A 22,468-nucleotide genomic window follows, 5' to 3' on the forward strand; every position below is an offset into this window, starting at 1 on the left:
GTTTGCTTTTATTGCTCTTTACTGCTTTCTATGGCCAGAGAGGGGGAAGTCTCTCACAAGGCACCAAGAATAGGTCTGAAAGGTTTGAATATCTTAAAAGATCTCTAAAAGAACTGCTTTTCACTGAAAGAATATAATACTGCTTTAATGTTAAGCCAAGGGAGTAGATCTGAGAAATTCCATAGATACCAGATTTAACTTTACTAACTTAATATGGGTTATCAGGACAGTGACTTCCTCCAGCTGGAGAGGCCAAGAAGAGGAGTGGTCTCACCCAGGTTGTGACACATTCTGTAAACTAAAGAGAGCAAGAACATAAAGACCTCTGCCCAGAGTTCTGACTGGCACATAGCCTTCCCTACATCATGGGCCTCTTTAATATGTAAATTTGTGCTTACTTTCCCCCATGGGCACTGTACATTTGTGGGAGAGTATGGGCCAAGTTTATGGGTAGACTTACTGTGTGTTATAATTCTCACTTCTGTTAATGTTTAGTTTTTAAGTGAATGAGATCACTGGCTGATTTAATTAAATAGGAAACATACCAGTGGAAGCTCAGGAGCTACAATATTGAATAGTTGATGTTTATCTCCCCCACCCCACCCCGACACACACACACACACACACACACACACATACACACACACACACACAATGATTAGCTGTAGGACCGTGTAAGAGTGAGTTGTAACTTCATAGCCAGACCCTTTTTAAAGAAAATATTCCCCTCCCATCCCCCAATTACATGTTAAAACAATTTTTAAGCCTTTCTTTTTTTTAAGTTTTGAGGGACCCCCTCCCTTCCTCATGACAGTAAGCAATCTGATATAGGTTATACATGTACATGTAAAACATTTTCATCTTAGTTATTTATGGTACAGGAAGACTTGAACAAAAAAAGAAAGAAAAAATTACTATGTTTCAGTCTGTATTCAAACAACATGAGTTCTTTGGGGGCAGATAGCATTTTTCATCATGAGTTCTTGGGGGTTTTCTTGGATCACTGTATTGCTGAGAATAGCTAAATCATTCACAGTTCTTCAGTGTACAGTATTGCTGTTAGTGTATACAGTGTTCTCCTGGTTCTGCTTATTTTATGTTGTATCAGTTCATGTAAATCTTTCCAGGTTTTTCTGAAGTCATCCTATTTGTCATTTCATATAGCACAATATAATATTCCATTTTAGTCATACCATAGCTTGTTCAGCCATTCCCCAATTGATGGGTATCCCCTCAATTTCCAATTATTAACTACCACAAAAAGAGCTGAAATTGTTGATGAAATTGTTAGCTATAATTTTCCCTTTAAGTACTGGTTTTGCCATAACCCCAAAATATTGGCTTGTTGTCTCATTATTGTCCTTATCTTTGATGAAATTATTCTTTTGATGATTTGTTACTTTTGAGTTTAGCTGAAGCTAAACTTTATTTCTATTCTCTTTGAATCTTTTAGACTCAAGCGTTTTTGTTTTTTTTGTATGGACTGTATTGTTAGATTTTGCTGTCTAATCTAGTTTGCTGTCCTCTTCCATTTTAAGGGTGAATTAACTTCCTTTACATTCACAGTTATGTTCATTAATTATATATCCTTCCAATCTGCTCCCTTACGCTTTTTCCTCTTTCTGCTTCCCCATTTCCTCTTGACAAAGAAAAATGTATTTAGAGAGGAGAATGCCTCACACTAGTGATCCATGCTTGATGCTGTGTTTCCGTTCTTCTTCCTTTCCTGTTCTTACCCAGATCCCAGTCAGAGATTTTTACCCAGTCTTCTTTTCTTTTTAAACTCCTCCTTACGATTCCTAGGTAAGAATTTGTTTTGAGTAATCTCTCCTTGAATCTACCCTACTTAACCTTAAATCTTTTCCCCCCAATATTTTCTTTTTCCCTCCCTTTCCTTTCTTCAAAAAGAAATTATTAAAACATAATAAAACACTCTTCTCTTTTATATGGCCCTTTTTATGACCTCTGCCTGATAACTTTGGGGTGCTCAGGAGAACATATATCCCCTCCTGTTATTAGAATATAAACAGTCCATCCATGTGTCCTTCCTCTTCTTGCTTGAATGTATTTAACTTTCCATGTTTCTCATGACCCTCTGTGGTCATGGTTTCCCCTTTGATTTCCTCATCATCTCTTAGAATTTCTTAGAATTATCTCTTTCTCCATCTGTGTTGAGGAGTATCTGTACTGATTCCTCCTTCTTGGCCATCTTTGTTTTTCTCCTCATGTAACGTTAAAAGACTCAACAGAAGGCCTTTAGCACATTAGTTGAACCCTCTGGAAAATTCACAGAACTTAGGATGAAACTTAGGATGAAAAGAAATGGATTGGTTGTGATCTGAATTAATAAGGGGAATACCCATTTCATTATCAAAAATTGTTTGCATTATATACTTATTGCCAATAACTTCAGTGTTAGGTAAGGAAGACAGTGCAAATTTTGAATGTTGTAATTATTTCACGGTATATCGGTTTATATTGTCAGGTATTAGAAAAAAGGTAAGGTGTTATATTTTTCTTATTTGTATCAGTAGAAGGGTCAAATGTACAGATTTTCTTTTAAAATCATCACGTACCTTGTCCTCAGTCATTTTTTTTATTGTACAAATTTTTTACTGAGAATTTTACTTTTGTTTTTTTAAACATTTTATATTTCTTCCTTTCTCCACTTGACCTTCCTACCTCCACCCGTGGTCATGTCTTGTTCTTAGATTTATAGAATCAGAGTATGAGTAAGCAAGGGACCTTAAAGGTGTGTTAAGTTCTTAATCTGAAGCATGAATCTGCTCCATAGTACCAGTATCTTTGTTACAGTTGAGGGGAAATTTGGCATCCTTAGAAATAGAGCAGTGCTGGGGTCTGGAATGGCACCGTGGGTGGGCAATTTGAAGGAGCTATTTAAAGAGCCAGCATCAAGATCAGAGACTTGATAGGCTAGAATGTATACAGAAGCTGGTTGGTTGTTGTCCTTGGTTTTCGAAGAGGAACAAAATAACATCACCATGATAAAGTGAAGTTTCAGCATGTCTGACTGTGACTGATCAGACCAGTACGAGCTCAGAATACTCTACCACAGGTTGGGCATAGATAGTTCATATGAATTTTTTGGGTAGATACTCCAAGTTTGCGAATCTTAGGTTTACATTGTGCTGTTTCAATTCTGCTTTGCTCATAGACCATAGCATCCTTTCTGATGTGGGCACGCCATGCTGAGCCGTCTTGTGCCAGTGCCTCCTATGTTGCACAGTCAAATCCAGAGTTCTTGAGAGAGACCTGGAGAGTGTCCTTGTATCTCTTCTTTGACCACCATGTGATCGCCTGCTCCATGTGAGTTCTCTATAAAACAGTCTTTTTGGCAAGCGTACATTTTGCATTGAAACAACATGGCCAGCCCATAGTTTGAATGTTTGGCAGTTCAGCTCAAGCAGGGACTTCAGTGTCTGGTACCTTATCCTGCCAGGTGATCCTCAGAATCTTCCTAAGACATTTCAAATGGAAGTGATTTGGTTTCCTGGCATGGTGCTGATAAACTGTCCATGTTTCACAGGTATACAACGATGAGGTCAACACAATGGTTCTGTAGACCTTCAGTTTGATAGTCAATCTAATACCTCTTCTTTTCCAAACTTTTCTTCGGAGCCTCCCAAACACTGAGCTAGCTCTGGCAGTGCATGCAGCAACCTCATTGTCAATGTGTACATCCCTGGAAAGTATACTTCCAAGGTAAGTGAACTTATCCATAGCATTCAAAACTTCTCCATTTGTTGTAATTGATGGTTCCACATATGGATGGTGTGGAGGTGGCTGATGGATCACCTGTGTTTTCTTGGTATTGATTATTAGGCCAAAATTAGCACAGGGGCAGAGGATTGATCCATACTTTACTTCTCAGCTTCAGAGGCTGCATTGAGTGCACAGTCATCTGCAAACAGAAAATTATGCACCAGCACTCCCTCCACTTTGGTCTTGGCTTGTAGCCTTTTCAGATTGAAGAACTTACTGTCAGTAGGATAGTTGACCTTGATGCTATGTTCATCCTCATTGAAACCATTTGACAACATGGCTGAAAACTTAATGCTAAAAAGCACGGGAGTAAGCTGTGACACAGCCCTGTTACACTCCATTAGTAATTGTGAAGACATGAGAGCATTATCCACTATCCAAAACCCCCGACGAACATGCCATCATAAAATTGACATACAATGCTAATGAACTTCTCCAGGCAGCTGAATTTTGACGTTGTGTACAGAAATCAAGAGTAAATAATGGATGACTTTTCAGATGAAAGGAACATCCTGAGAAAGGACAACTTGGGTAGCAGAAGACAAAACTCAAAGGCTTCTAGGGGTATATTTTAGAGGACTTAAAATATGTAGAGAGGAGCCAATGAAGATTTTAGAAGGAGTGAGGGTAGGTGAAACCAATTGTACTATACTCAAAAGTACTAAGTACCTACTAATACATATTGCTTCTACTTATTACTACTACTACTGCTGCCACAACCAACCTTAGCAGACATTTATATAGTGATTTTTAAGGTTTAAAAATCATGTTTACATACCTTCTCATTTGATTCATACAACTGCATAGGATGTATACTATAGATATTATGATTTTCCACATTTTACATGTAAGGAAACTTAGGCCAAGAGGTTAACTGACTTGCCTGTGATCACACAGGTAATAAGTGAAAGGAGATGGAAATCGAATATTTGAATAGAGCTTTTTCCTGTTGTAGCAGTAGTACATACACAGACAGGTCTACTATTCATAAAAGGAAAGGAAGCTTTTGAGGGGTTAATAATCACTTTAATCAAGCACATATATCATTCACTTAGTTCAGGGAGTCAACACCCTGAATTTCAAAAAAATCCAGAGAATTCAAAAGACCCCCAACTATGGGGCTCCTTTAGCAACTTCCCAGAGTCCTCATCTGGCACTCAAATCATCTTGCGAAAACTAAGCCCCAAAGTAGTAAAACCTCAACCCAGGTATTTATACCTTTTTTAGAGCCAGGGGGCATCACAATCCTTGAGAACCAATGCTTCATTAACAAAAGGTTTGGGCCTTCCCACATATCTTCCCTAATCAAACTCCCCTTAATGGGCAGGTCCATTAATAAGTGATAAAGATCTTTAATCACATTAAAATAATTAACAATGCAAATACATATACTATTTCTAGTTAGAGAAACTCTTGTTTCTGTACTTTACTCCTTGTAAAGACTCTTGATTGATAAAGGCAAGATTCAATCAGAGGCTATATATACTAAAACAAAAACAGCAAAATGTGCTATTTTGATTGCCATTATATGTGTTGACAAATCTAGCCCTCTTCTATACTACAGTACAGATAAACTGGCAGTGGTATGTAGTATAAATTGGAAGGGGAGACCAGTTAGGATATTAATGTAATAGTCTAGCTAATTTTTGTCAAATAAGATATGCTGCAGAGAGGGTGATATTCATTTTACCAAAGGCTTCAAAATTGATATCCCTTTAAATAGCAGGCTGTCCCAGTCTATTTAAAATAATTTTTTTAAAAAATGAAAGTTCTGTTTACATATACATAACCTTTCAGGACTGTTTTTATAGTACGAAGCTAAGTACTCCACTGTATATGGTATTCATTTAGACTTGATCCTTAACTCAACCATTCCTATTTCCATCTATGTATCCTTTGCTAACATGCCTATCTCACTGATATCAAAACTACAAAAATAATTGGAAGTTTTTTCTGGTAAACATTGCTTTTGTAATGTGTTATTTTTCTTTCTAAAGTAATTTTACATAGTACTCGATCTAAATTAGATTTTTAGTTCATTGTTTCACACAAATTCACATTAGAGTTCTGAGATAAAATATATAAAAAATATCTCCCTTTCAGAAAAAAATAAAGTGTATAGTCATGTTTAACTGCTATAATAAATTTAAAATTCAGACCATCATAGACTCAGAGTTAGAAGTTCATTAACTTACCATGTATGGTTCTTCTCCAAACCATCCTGTCAAAACAATTATCCAGTCTTTTTCGCAAACCTGTAGTTGGAAGCCCATGTCATTTTTGGACAGTTATAATTTTTATAATGTTCTTCCAAACTTTGAAGTAAAATTTGCTTTTCTTTAATATCCATTCTTTGTTCCTTGACTAACCCTCTTAGAGCACACATGGAGTAAATCTAAAGCCTCTTCCATATGAAAATCTTTTAAATATTTGAATAAGAGCCAAGGTTTAAGAGTAGTAGGAGATAGAGCTGAAACTCCACAAAAATCTAGAAAACACAGACTGAGTTATAATCAGGGTGTGCAAATAGAAGACAATACTAACAGGGTGAAGAAAGAATGAGGAGAGAAGGTGGTATTTGAATTTCTCTCTCATCAGAATTGGTCAAAGCAAGGAATAATTCACATATCTGTGCCTAAACACACAGAGTTGGATAAAACAATATGTTTTACTTAACAGGTACAGAGGAGAGAAACAAGAATGAAAAGGTGGAAGAAGAGGGAAATAGGATAAGTTAAGGGAGAAAGTAGTTCTAAGTAAAACAAACTTCTGTGACTAGGAAGGGTGAATAAGTGGGGTTAAAAGAGGGGTGTGAAACAAAAAGAAGAAAGAGTTTAAGAGGATTAATATGGAGGGAAATACACAATTAACAATCTTCGCTGAATATGAATGGATTGAACTTACCCATAAAACAAAGGAGATTAGTAGAAAGGTCAGCCTGTACAAGTGAACTCATTCCATCCTCTCTCCTCCAGCATATTACCTCCTCTCTCACCCGGCATATTACCTCCTCTCTCATCCCTATTCTTTCATTTATCTTCAATTTCTCCTTGTCTGTTGGCTGCTTCCCTACCACCTGCAAACATACCATGTTTCCAAATCCTCAAAAATGCCTCATTTGATCCATCCATCCCCAGCTAGCTATCTCACCATATCTGTCCTGCCTTAATTCCTTGAGAACACTATCTATATTTAGTGCTTTCACTACCTCTCTTCTCTTTTCTTAACTCTACATTGGCTTCCAGTATCATTGTTCAACCAAAATTGCTCTCCCCAAAGTTGTATCTGGGGTTTTGGGGAGCAGTTGAACTCAGGTCCTCCTGACTCCAGGACCAATGCTCTTATCCACTGTGCCACCTAGCTGCGCCTCAGTGATCTCTTAATTGCAAAATCCCATGGCCTTTTCTCAATCTTCATCCTGGATTTTCTTTTCTGCTTTCTTTTCTCTTTCTTAAAATGACTTTATCATTTTCCATGGATTCAATTATCATTTCTATGTTGATGAGTTTCTTTCCCCCCTTTTTTTTAAACTGTGGAATTCTTCACAAATTTACTTGTCATCCTTGTGCAGGGGCCATGTTAATTTTCTCTGTATCATTCTAATTTTAGTATATATGTTGCTGAAGCAAGCACTATATTGTTGAGTTTCAAATCTTCTTATGAAGCCCTAACCTCACTCCTGATCTCCACTCACATCTCCAACTGCCTGTTAGACATCTTGAACTGGATATCTACTAGTTATCTTAAATTCTACATGAATAAAGAACTGAACTCATAATCTTTCCCCCTAAACCATTTCTAGTCTTCCCTATTACTGCCAAGGGAACCATCATCCTCTCAGCTGCCCAGAGTCATGACCTTTAGGTGTCATCCTTGACTCATCACTATCACCACCTCCCTCATATCCAATCTGTTGCCATGTCTTGTCAATCTTACCTTTGTAACATCTCTTGTGTATGTCTTTTTTTCTTCTCTTGACATTACCACTGCCCTGGTACTACTACTCTCATCTCCTTAGTCCTGTATACTATTGTGACAGTCTACTGATGGGTCCGCCTGCCTCAAGTCTCCCTTCTCCATTCAGCTACTAAAGTGATTTTCCTAAAGTGCAAGTCTTACCATCTCACACACATACACACACTCAGTAAACTCCAGTGGCTCCCTTTAGCAGCAAGCACCCTAACACATCCAGAATGGCCTGCTATGACAGGTTCTTAGATCTGCTTTTCTAAAAGGTAAGAAACTTTTGAGGGGTCAACAATCTTCTTTAATCACATATGCCAACAGAGAAAATACAAGCAGAGAAATAAAGACCAACAGACAGACCAACTGTCTGACCATAAGCAATACATACATCACAGATGAACATACAGATCCAACTGCCTGACCATTAGCATACATATATCTTTACCAGAGAGGGAAGTACCAATATCTGGGTTTTCAAAGCTGTGAGGCTGCTTAACTGCTTCCCAGAATCTCATCTGGCACACTGACCTTCTTCCAAAAACTAAGACCCAAAGTAAAACCTCACCCTCGGAGTATTTATTCACTTTTCAGAGCCAAAGGGCATGACCCTCTGACTCAGTTTCTCAGAATAAACAAAAGGTACTTGGGATCCTCCTACAAAAGAACTCTCCCAATCAAGCTTCCTTCAATAGTCTGGTCCAACCATGGGTGGGAAAGATCCTCCTTAATCCCATTATTCAGAGGCATTATAGTTCCTTGGTATAAATAAAAACAGCAAAAAGATCCTACTTTGCTTGCTCCTCACACACTGTTCCTAGAAATCTATTCCACTGTTTTGTATTTTTCTTAGAACTATGCCTACTGATAAATTTTGACATGTTCTCTTAAAATGTGAACTCTTAGAAAGTTCCCTGTGAAAGCCTCATCTACCTCTATACAATAATTTTTTGGTAGTTTGATTGGTATGGAACTGAATATGTAAATTAATTTAGGTAGAATTGTCATTTTTATTATATTAGCTCAGCCTCCCCACGAGCAACTGATATTTATCTCAATTATTTGGATCTGTTTGTGAGAAAAGTGTTTCATAATTGTGTTCCTGTAGTTCCTGGTTTTGTTTTGGCAGGTGGACCCCCAAATATTTTATAGTGTCTACAGTAATGTTAAATGGGATTTCTCTTTCTATCTCTTGTGGTTGGGCTTTGTTAGTAATATATTGAAATGTAGATGGCTTACATGGGTGTATTTTGTATCCTGCAACTTAGCCAAAGTTGTTTATAATTTCAAGTAGTTTTTTTACTTGATTTTCTAGGATTCTCTAAGTATATCATTATATCATCTGCAAAGAGTGATAACTTAGGTTCTTTATTCTCATTCCTTCAATTTATTTTTTTTTTCTTATTGCTATAGCTAACATTTCTAGTACCATATTGAATAACAGTGATGATAATAGACATCCTTGCTTCATGCCCAGTCTTATTGGAAATGCATCTAGGGGCTTATCCCCATTACATATAATGCTTGTTGATGGTTTTAGGTAGATACAACTCATTATTTTAAGGAAGTCTTCATTTATTCCTATGCTCTTCAGTGTTTTCAATAGGAATGGGTGTTGTATTTTGTCAAAAGCTTTTTCTGCATCTATTGAGGTAATCATATGGTTTCTGTTAGTTTTGTTGTTGATATGATCAGTTATGCTGAATGTCCTGCATTCCTGGTATAAATCCTGCCTGATCCAAGTATATTATTCTCATGATAAGTTGTAATCTTTTTGCTAATATCTTATTTAAAATTTTTGCATCTATATTCATTAGGGAAATTGGCCTATAATTTTCTTTCTTTGTTTTGGCTCTTCCTGGTTCAGGTGTCAGAACTATATTTGTATTATAAAAAGAATTTGTTAGGGCTCCTTCGCTGGTTATGTCAAATAGTTTATATAGTGTTAGAATGAATTGTTCTTGAAATGTTTGATAGAATTTGTTTGTAAATCCATTCTGGCCCTGGAGATTTTTTCCTAGGGAGTTCATTGATGGCTTACTTTTTCTAAGATGGGGTTAGTTAAGTATTTACTTCCTTTTCTGTTAATTGGGGCAGTTTATATTTTTGTAAATATTCATCCACTTCTTTAAGATTGTCAAATTTATGGGCATATAATTGGACAAAGTAATTTCTAATTATTGTTTTAATTTCCTCTTCATTGGAGGTGAGTTGACCCTTTTCATTTTTGATACTGGTAATTTGGTTTTCTTTCTTTTTTAATTAAATTGACCAAAGGTTTATCAATTTTATTGTTTTCATAAAATCAGCTTAGTTTTATTTATCAGTTCTATAGTTTTCTTAATTTCAATTGTATTAATCTTCCCTTTGATTTTCAGTATTTCTAATTTGACATTTAATTGGGGATTTTCAATTTGTCCTTTTTCTAGCTTTTTCACTTGCATGCCCAATTCGTTGATCTCCTCTTTCTCTATTTCATTCATGTAAGCATTCAAAGATATAAAACTTCTCCTAAGAACCACTTTTGCTTCATCACCTAAGTTTTGGTAGGTTTTCTCATTATTGTCATCCTCTTGAATGAAGTTATGGATTATTTCTATGATTTGTTGTTTAACTCACACATTCTTTAGGATTAGATTATTAGTTTCCAATTAATTTTTGATCTATTTTTTCATGACTCTTTATTACATATAACTTTTACTGCATCATAATCTGAAAAGGATACATTGACTATCTCTGTCTTTCACTGGATTATGAGATTTTTATGCCCTAGTACATGGTCAATTTTTGCGTATATGCCACGTACCACTGAGAAAAAGGTATATTCCTTTCAATCCCCATTCAGTTTTTTCCAGAGGTCTATCATAACCTACTTTTTCCAGAATTATATTCACCTGAATTTCCTTCTTGTTTATTTTGAGGTTAGATTTGTCAAGTTCAGAGCTGGGGGAGGCTGATATATATAGTTTTTGCTCTAGTATATAGTGTGTATATATATATATATATATATATATATATATATATATATATATATATATATATATATATATACTATATACTATATACTATATACTATATAGTATAGTTTTGCTCTCTATTTCTTCCTGTAACTTCCTTAATTTCTCCTTGAAGAATTTGGATGCTATACCAGTTGGTACATATGTTTAGTAATGATATTGTTAGTAATGATATTATTTCATTGTCTATGATGCCTTTTAGTAGGATGTAGTTTCCTACCTTATCTCTTTTAATTGAATCTAATTTTGCTTTTACTTTGTCTGAGATTAGGATTGCTACCCCCTGCTTTTTTTTATATCAACTGAAGCATAATATATTATAATATATATTTACCCTGTGTGTATTCCCTTGTTTCAAATGTATTTTTTGTAAACAACATGTCATAGGATTGTTTTTTAATCCATTCTGCTGTCCAACTCTGTTTTATGGGAGAGTTCATCCCATTCACATTCACAGTTATGATTACTATCTGTGTCTTTCTCTCCATCCTATTTCCCCTCCTGTTTATGCGTTTATTTCTCCCTTCCCTTCCTCAAGAGTTTTACTTTTGATCACTGCCTCCCTCAGTCTTTCCTCCCTTCAATCAACTCCCCTCCCTTTTCTTTCACTTTTCCCTTTTTACTACTTCCTTCAGTTCTAACCAACCCCTCTCTTTTATTTCCTCTTTCCCCTCCTACTGCCTATTGGACAAGTTAGATTTCTAAGGTTTCCATACTTGACTATGTTGTTCCCTCCTTGAACCAAATCCAGTGACGGTAAAACTCAAACATTGCTCATCTCCCTCATTTATTTCTCTCTACTATAATATGTTCTTGTGCCTCTTCACGTATTTAATTTACCCTTTTCTGCCTCCTTTCCTCTTCTCCCTTTACAATCCCTTGCACCCTTTAATTGTGTTTTTTATTATCATATCAGTTAACTTATGCTCACTCTCTGGATACATGTATATCCCTTATAAATGTCAAAATAAATATACAGTTCTCAACATTAACAGCTATCATCCTCCCATATAGAGATATAAAGTTTGCCCATATTGAATACCAAGTTGTTGGGTTTTTCCTGTTTTTCCCCCCATTTATCTTTTTATGTCTCTCTTGAGTCTTGTATTTGAAGATCAAATTTTCTGTTGAGCTGTGTGGCCTTTTCATCAGGAAGGTCTGGAAATCCTTATGTCATTGAGTGCCCATTTCTTTGCCTGAAAGGTTGTGCTCAGTCTTGCTGAGAAATTGGTTGTAGTCCAAACTCCTTTGCCTTACAGATATCTTTTTACAAGTCCCCTGATCTTTTCATGTAGAAACTGCAAGGTCCTGTGTGATCCTGACTGTAGTTCCTCACTATTTGAATTATTTCTGACCACTTGCAGTATTTTCTCCTTGACCTGATAGTTCTGGAATTTGGCAACAATATTCCTTGGCATTTTCAATCTAGGATCTCTTTCAGCATGTGATTGGTGTATTCTTTTGATGACTATTTCTGTGAGGATCTAGGACCTCAGAGCAATTTTCTTTGATGATTTCTTGGGAGATATTATCCAAGCTCTTTTTTTTTCATCATGGCTTTCTGTTAGATCAGTAAGTCTTAAATTATCTCTCCTGGATCTGTTTTCCAGGTCAATTGTTTTTCCAGTGAGGTATTTTATGTTTACTTTCATTTTTTCATTGTTTCAATTTTGTTTGACTGATTCTTGATGCCTCATAGAGTCATTAGCTTCCACTTGCCCAATTCTATTTTTTAACGAATTGTTTTCTTCAGTTAGCTTTTGTACCTCCATTTTCCATTTGTCCAGTTTTCCCTTTTAAGGACTTGTTTTCTCCAGTTAGATTTTGTACTTCTTTATCCATTTGGCAAATTTTACTTTTTTAAAGAGCTGTTCTCTTCAGTGAATCCTTTTTCATTTTGTCAGTTGCATTTTTAAAATCATTGGTCAGTTTGTCTTTTACCTCTCTCATTTGGCTTTTAAAATCCTTCTTGAGCTCTTCCAAGAATGCTTTTTTGGTCTTGAGACCAGTTCATATTTCCTTTTGAGATTTCAGATGTGGGTATATTGTCAGTGCTATCCTCTTCTGAATTCATATTTTGATCTTCCCTGTCCCCATAGTGAGATTCTATGATCTTTGCTTTTCTGATTTGCTTCTTGCTCATGGTGATTACCTTTTTCTTGACTTTTAAAGTGATTCTCTGCTTCTGGGGTACAGGGGGCTCTGTTCCAAGTTCCTTGTGCTGGGAGCTTGGGGCCTGGTTACTGGCTTTATGTATTTTGGCCTCTGGTTCTTTCAGCTAGAAACTATATAATGCTGTAGCTTACATGGTGCTGAACTGGCTGGTGTGTGCCAGGGCCAAGTGAAGTCTTTCTGAGTTTCCCAGGGGTTACATTGAAGCTCACAGCATGAAATATGAAGAAGAGGTAGTCTGGCTGCGATAGGTCTCCTCCTCCTCTTGGGCTGCACTAGAGCGCAGGCAGGCACAGCGGCTGGTGAACCCCCTTCTGCACTGGTGTCTGCCCAATTCCCCTGCCTGTGCTAAGGCACACCTGCGGTCCTGGTATTGGTGCTTATAGACTTTGCCCTGTTGGGACTCAGAATCTTCTGCTTGTCTGCTGAGGTGGGGCTTGTTGGGACACTTCTGATCCTGCACTGGTCCCCTTCAGCTACAGCAAAAGGGTCTCTTCCTGACAATCTTCTCCCTAGCTGAAAGACTGCTGTACCCCTTCTGCTGACTCCACTATTACTGGATTTTTCCTGGGTCAGTATTCTCTGGCTTTTTCAAGGTCATCAAGGGGGGGATGAGACCACTTACAGTTCACTCTGCCATCTTGGCTCTCAGAAGTTCAAGTAGGTGACTTTCAAACATTTAGTCTGTGCTCTGACACCCCAGGAGTGGCGGCTGCTGCTACTGTGGCCCTTGTGCTTCTCTTTCACTGAGTTCTCCTGGACTCCTGTCCTGTGCTGAGTGGTTTGGGAATCCGCACTGTTGCTTCTGATTCAGTCTGCCTGGGGCCATTCCCACTCCACTATGACCAAGTCTGTCCATGTTCCCCCAGCCCTGTGTAATAGATTCATCTTGTTGACCTTCTGCGCTGTTCTGGGCAGGATATCTGCCACACTGTCTCCTAGTGAATTCTGCCACTCTAAAGTTTGTTCAGACACTTTTTAGAGGTATCTGAAGGAGTTTGTGGAAGAGCTCAGGTGAATCCCCGCTTTCACTCTGCCATCTTCAGGAGCAGCCTTTAGGGAACCCTTTTCCTACCCTCTTTCATCTCTTGTACTCCCTCCACTGCTCTGTTCCTACCAGTTGGCACTCAATTGGATGCTGATAGGCTCATCCTTAGCTCTGCCTGAAGTACTCTACAGCCTTTATCTACTCTAATCCTTGGTTCCACTACATTTTCCCCCAACAGTCATTGGCCAAAGGCCATTTGTCCTGCCATTGCTTTCCAGAGTTCACTGAGACTAAACTGCCTGCCTTGTTGCTTTGCCATCCAGACCCTAAGGATAGCTGGGTGGTACAGTAGTCAGAGTTCTGGACTTGGAGTCAGGAAGACCTGAGTGCAAATCTCACCTCCTACACATAGTAGCTATGTGACTCTGGGCAAGTTGTTAAGCCTCTGTGTGCTTCAGTTTCTTCCTTAAAATGAAAGGTTTGAACTTATTGATCTCTAAGTTCTCTTCCAGCTCTAAAATCATAATCCCATGATCAAGTGACATTTCCATCTTTTTGGAAGTTGAACCTTCCTCTGCATATATATGTTGTCTCTCCTAATTAGCATGTGAGTTCCTTAAAAGCAGAGACTGCCTTGCCTTTTTCTCTTTGTATCCTCTGAGGTTCGTGGAGTGCTTGGCACATTGTAAATGTTTTATAAGTGCTATTCCATTACATTATAACTCCTCTGCTTCTACCAGATATGTTTCTTTTGGTCATGAATCACAGGATCCCCAGAGGCTACATTTAGTCTAAGCCTTTATCTACCTGACAAGAAGCTGTCTAGTCTTTGAAGCTTTCCAATGAAGGCGAACACACAACTTCCTGAGACAGTCCTTTCTACATTTCTGTTGTTTTTGCTTGGAGACTGAGTCTCTCAGTTTCACTTAGGCTAAAAGTGCAGCCACCAATTCACTAAGGGAAATCCTAATAATTACCAACACAGAAGCTTTGACCTCCTCCTTTAAAAAAAAAAAACCAAAAACCTTAGGTTTTCCCCTCATAATGTAGTTAGTCTGGTAGTCTTCTGCTCCCAAGAGCTGATCATATTTGTGCTGGACTTAGTGTGAACTTTTGCTTATTTGCAGTTCAGAACTCCTTTATTCGAACAATTCCTTCAGCCTCTTGGTTTCACCCAGCAGCCAGGATTAATAAGAACAATAATAGTTAACATTTATATAGTGCTTACTGTGTGCCATGCACTGTGCTAAGTAAGTGCTTTGTAATTATTATTTCATTTGGTCCTTACAACAACCCTGGGAGGTAGATTCTCTTATTCTATGGATAAGGACACTGAGGCAGGTATAGATTAAATGACTTCCCAGGGTCACAGAGATAGGAAGTGTATAAGGTCAAATTTGAACTCAAGTCTTCCTGCCTTTATACCCATACTTGTAGTTACTGTGCCACCTAGCTGCCTCATCACAGCCATGACCAGCCCTGATTCTATTTTTACATATCTCTAAATCTAGAGAACTTTTCCTTATATTAATTAAATCTAAATTTACCTCTTTGCAACTTGTACCCATTATTTCTAATTCAGCATCTCAGTTCAAGTAGAACACGTCTAATATCTTTTGGATGGAACAGCCCTTAAAATACTTAAAAGACAGCTATTATGTTCCTTTAAATCTAATCTTTTGCAGGTTAAGCATCCTCATGTCTTTCAACCATTCTTCATATGGCACAATATCATGGCCTTTTTATGCTCTTGTGCTTTACTCTAGTAAAATGTTAATGTTCAGTTCTAGACACTGCATTTTATACTCCAGGACCAGTGCCTGTGCCCTTAATATTTTTAATTTTTTAAATTTGTTGAAGGCTTTTTCTGCAACTGTTGTCATGTAATTTATAGATTTACACTTTTTATGTTCTGTTTCATTTACAGTTTTCCTAATGTTGAACCACCCTGTATTCCTGGTGTAAATCTAACTTGGTATTTTAAGTCTGTACTTTTGAAAATATGTAACTGAAGCCTCCTTGTTAACATTTTATTCAATATCACTATTCATTAGAGATATTGGTTTCTAGTTTTGTTTCCCTGCTTAACTTCGCCCTTGTCTGGATATCAGGGCCGTGTTTATCTAAAGAAGTTGATGGAATACTTCTTTTCCCTATTTTTGCAAATAATTTCTTTGGTATTACAGCTAATTCATTGTTCTTTGACTGGTAAAATTCACTTGTAAGTTCATCAGGGCCTGAGTCTCTTTCCACTTCTCATTTTATTCTAACCACTCTTATAGTTCTTGGGGTTGTCTCCCCACCTACCTCAAGCTCTTCCCCCCCCCCCCCCCCCCCCCCGCATCCCATTCTGTATTGAGAATTTATTACATTTTGTCCTAAAGGCAGTAATTATTAGGCCTTAGTTCCATCAAATTTTCTTTATACGTATATATCTCTACTTAAGATGGCATTCTTTTGTAGTGGAAACCTAACTATCTCCACCCCACCCCCAGTTGCTTGGATCAGTTTTATACTGGAATAATAATAGATAGCAGTAGAAGGGTCAGAAAATTTGGGTCTAGTATCCATCCCTTTGAATAATTAATTAGGTAAACAGAAGGTAAGTGTAGTCTTTGAATCTTCTACTTTCTCCAGCTTTAAAATGCAAACATTGCTAACCATTAAATAATGTTCTTGGAAACTCTGTTTACATTATTTTTTTTGTACCTCCTTGTCTGAAGATAATGCTAGTGATATGGATTCATTTTTACATTTGGCTGTTTCATAAAATTATCAATATGGTGCTTATAGTCTTCTTTTATTTTTCTTAAGCTAAATTAAAGTTTTCTCTATGGTTGCAGTCACCCCTTGCAGAATCTCTAGCTGTTGGTTGAAAGTGCTATTTTTCCTCAAAGGCCACTTGCTTCCTTTGCCTGAAAGAATTCTCAAGCCTCTAATTTCTAGATACCAAAGTTACCTATCTGCTTTTGTTTCCTGGCAGTCCATACTACTACCTTTCATTACAAGCTGTCAAAATACAATGCTAAGGTTACCAGGAGATCTGATGGCAAGAAAGTAAGCATATAGTAGTACTGAAAGGAATTCATTTCCAAATACTGAATTCTCTTCCATTATTTAGCTGATAAGGCCATAACATTGTATACCTAGTAGGTAAATGAAACTCAGTATTAAACATTATTGTACTGAAGTATGTTAATATTTAATCATAAGAGTCAAATGAAATACGTTTAAAATAGTTCTCAGCCGTTACTGCTTTTGGGTGTTTGACATGTGACTATTTAGATTTTACTTATTCATCACTTTCTGAAATCCTGAACAGAATTCACAGACTTAGAATTGGATGTTGTGTAGTTCAGCCCATACCTGAATCATTAAACTCTCTGCAACATCTCCGACAAATTATCCTCCATCCTACACAGTGTCTAGTGTCTTGCTTAATAAAGCAGTTGTTGCCTGCACTTGAAACTCTTCAGTAATGCTGAGCTCCTTACCTTATAAAACAGTTAATTAAATTTTTAGGAATTACTAATTGTTAGGAAGGGGGTTTTTTTGGTTGTTGTTGTTGAGCCAAATCTAATATATTAGATAACAGTATAGGGATGTTAACTGATTTCTGCCAAACAAAACCAGTGTAGTTAGAAATAAAAGGAAGCTTTTTTCCTTTTTTTTTTTTTTTTTTGCAGGGGAGGAGGCAGATCTTTATAGCAAATTTCTCTGATAAAAGTCCAGTAGCCAAAATATATAGAAAATTGATGAAATCATTCCTCAAGAGATAAATGCTCAAGATATGAATGGATGTTTTTCAAAAGAAGAAATACAATCATATAAAAAATGCACCATGGCATCTTGGTGGTGCAGTGAACCGAGCACCACCCTTAGAGTCAGAACAACCAGAGTTCAAATCTAATCTGACACTTCCTAGCTGTGTAACTCTAGGCAAGTCACTTAATCCCAATTTCCTCAAAAAAGAAAAAGAAAGAAAGAAGAAAAACAAAAATGCTCTGACTGATTTTAAGAGAAATGCAAATTAAAACAACTCCAAGGTTCTATTTCACATAAATCAGATTGACAAAGATGACAAAAAGGGAAAATGAAGTTTTAAAGGGTCTGTGGGGAGGACCTTCACTTAGGATTGCTTCATTCTTTGAAAGTAAATCCATCCTCTAACATTTGGTAAGTGACTAATAAGTGATTGTTGACTGGTTCCAGACAAACTAATTCAGTATTGGTAGAGATCTGAATTAGTCCAACCATTCTAGAAAGCAATTTGGAACTAGACCTCAGTCATTAGACTATGCATACTCTGACCTAGTAATAGCACTGTGAAGTATATAACTCCGTGGAAGTCAATGAAAGAGGAAAAGGACCCATAGCTACATAAATATTTGTAACTTAGGTGGAGCAGTGGATAGAGTGCTGGGCCCCCATCAAGAAAACCTGAGTTTCAAATCTGGCCTCAGATGCTAGCTGTACAATCATGAGCAAGTCACTTAGCCTCTGTTTGCCTCAGTTTCCTTGTCTGCAAAATGGGGATGATAATAATAGCATCTATCTCTAAGAGTTATTGTGAGGTTTAAATGAGAAAATATGTAAATGCTAGCATAATCATCATCATTATTGCTATTATTAATTAAAAACAAAGTCAATACCCATCAGTTGGGGAATGACTGAACAAATGATAGTAAATAAATGTAATGAAATATTGTTGTACCATAAGAAATGAAGAAAGAGAAGTCTGAATTAATGTAGTATGAAATGAACAGAACCAAGAGAATTTCTATTTATATAGCTATAATAATTTTTAAAACATAATAATTTAACATTTTATATGTATAATATATATAATATAAAATTTAATAATTTAATATAATAATTAAAAAAATTTTTTGAAAGAATTGAATGTTCAATACAGTGACCAGTCTTGACTAAAGTAAACTGATGATGAATCATGCTTCCCACCCCTTGGCAGGGGGCATTAATAGACTAAAAGTGTGGAATAACACAAAATTTCATATTAGACTGATGGTGTGAATTTGATTTGCTTGTCTAAACTTATTTGTTATAAGGGAGAGATTTTATTTTGGTAGAGAGGGAAAGGGAGTGTGGGCAGTAGTGACAGTGATGCAAAAAATAGGAAGAAAACACACCAATGAAATGTTTTTTTACAATGCAGAAGACAGCAGAGGGGACAAAGATAAGGCATTTGGTTATACTTAATATTAGTTTTAAGAAAACAAACTGTATGTAACAGAATAATAATTTCATGTACAATCCTCATTTTCTATCATTTGTACTTGAAAATGTTCATCTTGGTTGATGGGTATATTCATAAAAATAGAAAATTAAAAGAAATTTATCTTGACAGGTTGGAATGTTGAACTGAAGCAAATAAGATGAAATTTACTAAGAATAAATGTAAAAGTTTCACCCTTGGCAGCAATTCTTCTAAAAAGGCCTATAAGTTTTAGGATACTATTAGATTAATGTGAGATGGAAGATAAAAGAAGCAATCTTAGGATTTGGAGTGCAGCCTCCAAATCAGGGGAGGTAATAAAATATAATGATACTCTCCTCTGGACAGACTTCATTAGAGCTATTGTTTTCCATCCTGAGTGCCTCACAGTGGTGAAGAGACTGAAGAGAAGAAGACAGTGTTATATGAAGATTAAATGAAGGAACTGAGGATGTTTATCTAGGAGAAAACAGGGAAGACATGGTCTCTGTTTCAGAATATCTGAAGGATGGTTGTATATAAGAGATTTTAAACTTCCTGGTTTTGCATGAAAGACCATTTGTAGAAGAAAGTTATATTTTTTAACCTTTGATTAATTGATTTAATTTTAGTTTTCGACATTCACTTCCACAAGATTTTGAGTTCCAGATTTTCTCCCCATCTCTCCCTTCCTCCCACCCCAAGAGATCGTGCATTCTAATTACCACTTCCCCCAATCCGCCCTCCCTTCTATCATACCTCTCCCCTCTCTCATCCCGTTCTCCTCTGTTTTCTTGTAGGGCAAGATAGATTTCTGTACCCCATTGCCTGTATGTCATTTCCCACTTGCATGTAAAAATAATTTTTAACATCTGTTTTTAAAACTTTGAGTTCCAGCTTCTCTGTCTTCCTTCCCTCCCCACTCATCCCCACTGAGAAGGCATGCAATTCAATATAGGTTATATATGGGTAGTCATCAAAAACACTTCCATAACAGTCATGATGTGAAAGACTTAACTATATTACCCTCCATCCTATCCTGCCCCCCATTTATTCTATTCTGTCTTTTGACCCTGTCCCTCCTCAAAAGTATTTACTTCTAATTACCCCCTCCTCCCATTTGCCCTCCCTTCTGTCATCCCCCCTATCCTTTACTTATCCCCTTCCCCCCACTTTCCTATAGTGTAAGATAGATTTTCATACCAAATTGAGTGTGCATGGTATTCCCTCCTTAAGCCAAATCCGATGAGAATAAGGTTCACTCTTTATCTTTCCCCTCTTCCCCTCCATTGAAAAAGTTTTTTCTTGTCTTTTATGTGAGATAATTTACCCCATTCTATTTCTCCTTTTCTTCTTCTCCCAATATATTCCTCTCCCACCTCTTAATTTTATTTCTTAGTTATCATCCCTTCTTATCCAACTCACCCTGTGCCCTCTGTCTGTATGTTTATAATCCCTCCAACTACCCTAATACTGAGAAAAGTCACAAGAGTTACAATTATTGTCTTTCCATGTAGGAATGTGAACAGTTCAACTTTAGTAAGTCCCTTATGGTTTCTCTTTCTTGTTTACCTTTTCGTGCTTCTCTAGATTCTTGTGTTAGAAAGTCAGATTTTCTGTTCAGCTCTGGTCTTTGAATGATTGAAAGTTCTCTACTTCATTGATTGACCATTTTTCCTCCTGAAGTATTATACTCCGTTTTTCTGGGTAAGTGATTCTTGGTTTTTATTCTGGCTCCTTTGACCTCTGGAACATCATATTCCAAGCCCTCTGATCCTTTAATGTAGAAGCTGCTAGATTTTGTGTTATCCTTATTGTGTTTCCACAATACTCAAATTGTTTCTTTCTGGCTGCTTGCAATATTTTCTCCTTGACCTTGGAGCTCTGGAATTTGGCTATCGTATTCTTAGGAGTTTTCCTCTTGGGATCTCTTTCAATATCTATTTTGCTCTCTTTTTCTAGATTATCAGGTAGTTTTCCTTGATAATTTCTTGAAAGATGATGCCTATCTAGGCTCTTTTTGATCATGTCTTTCAGGTAGTCCAATAATTTTTAAACTCTCTCCTGGATCTATTTTTCGGGTCAGTTGTTTTTCCAGTGAATTATTTCACATTGTCTGCTATGTTTTCATTCCTTTGGTTTTGTTTTATAATTTCTTGATTTTTCATAGTCATTTAGCTTGCATCTGCCCTAATATTTAAGGAATTTTCTTCAGTGAGCTTTTGGATCTCCTTTTCCACCTGACCAATTCTGCTTTTGAAGACATTCTTTTCCTCATTGGCTTTTTGGATCTCTTTTGCCGTTTGGATTAGTCTGTTTTTTAAGGTGTTATTTTCTTCAGCATTTTTTTGGGTCCCCTTTAGTAATAGTCATTTTTCATGATTTTCTTACATTATTCTCATTTCTCTTCCCAATTTTTGCTCTACTTCTCTTACTTGATTTTCAGAATCCTTTTTGAGTTCTTCCATGGTCTGAAACCAATTCATATTTTTCTTGGAGGCATTGGATGTAGGAGCTTTGACTTTGTTGTCTTTTTCTGTTTGTATATTTTGGTCTTCCTTGTCACCAAAGTAAGACTATAATCTGATTCTTTTTCTGGTTTTTGCTCGTTTCCCCAGCCATTTACTTGACTTTTGAGCTCTTTTCAAGGTAGTTCTCCACTTCCAGTGGTGAGGAAGGGTGTACAATCAGCCTCTGGATTCTCCCACAGTCTGTGGGTGTAGGGCTCCAGAAACGGTCAGTGCTGCTGCCTCTTTTGCTGCTGCTGCTGCAGGCTTGTCCACCCCCTCCACTGCCTTGGAGCTGGGGTCAGACCACTCTACTTTTTCACACAGGTCCAACAGGTTTTTTCTACTGATTTTCCAATTTGTCCTCTGTGTTTTGGAGTTGTGAAATCTGGAAACTGCCACAGGTGCCAGAGATTCAGTCCCCCAAGGCCTGCTCAGGTCCTGTCTGTGCCTATGCGGCCCATAGCCCATGTCCTGTCTGTATCGGTGCAGCCCATACTAGACTGTGCTCTGCTCCCAGAGCGGCACAATAGACTTCCTATGCACCTTCCAGGCCATCTTGGCCTGGAGCTTTGCTTCACTCTGTCATTCTGTGGGTTCTGCAACTCCAGAATTTGTTTAGAGTCATTTTTTTACTGGTATTTGGCTGGTTTTCTGGGGAGAGATGTAGCAAGTCTCTGCTTCTATTCTGCTATCTTGGCTATGTCCCCCCTGAAAGTTATAAGAAAGGAGATTTTGATTCTGTTTAATCCCAAACTTCCTAACAATTAGAGCTGTCCAAAAGTGAAGTGCATTGTCTTGTAAAAACTTTTGTTAATTGTTG

At 37.0% G+C, this 22,468-nt stretch overlaps 1 protein-coding gene and 1 non-coding gene across 3 annotated transcripts in view; one reads left to right on the forward strand and one right to left on the reverse strand.

Moving 5' to 3' along the window:
- The window catches only part of KPNA3 (karyopherin subunit alpha 3), a 113,554-nt gene that overhangs the window by 19,973 nt on the left and 71,113 nt on the right, over positions 1–22,468 (forward strand). The window contains exon 1 of one of the 2 annotated variants that reach the window (XM_072610508.1): positions 3,611–3,723. The exons of the other annotated variant lie outside the window; for it this stretch is intronic. The gene's annotated coding sequence lies outside the window, so the exon portion shown is untranslated. Of the gene's footprint in view, positions 1–3,610; positions 3,724–22,468 lie in introns of those variants that run through there. 2 annotated transcript variants of the gene reach the window in all.
- On the reverse strand, positions 7,310–7,416 carry LOC140509313 (U6 spliceosomal RNA). The gene has a single exon (XR_011968645.1). It is a non-coding gene; the product is annotated as a U6 spliceosomal RNA (small nuclear RNA).

Source organism: Notamacropus eugenii, chromosome 5 (genome assembly GCF_028372415.1).
Source record: "Notamacropus eugenii isolate mMacEug1 chromosome 5, mMacEug1.pri_v2, whole genome shotgun sequence".
Classification (NCBI taxonomy): Eukaryota; Metazoa; Chordata; class Mammalia; order Diprotodontia; family Macropodidae; genus Notamacropus; species Notamacropus eugenii.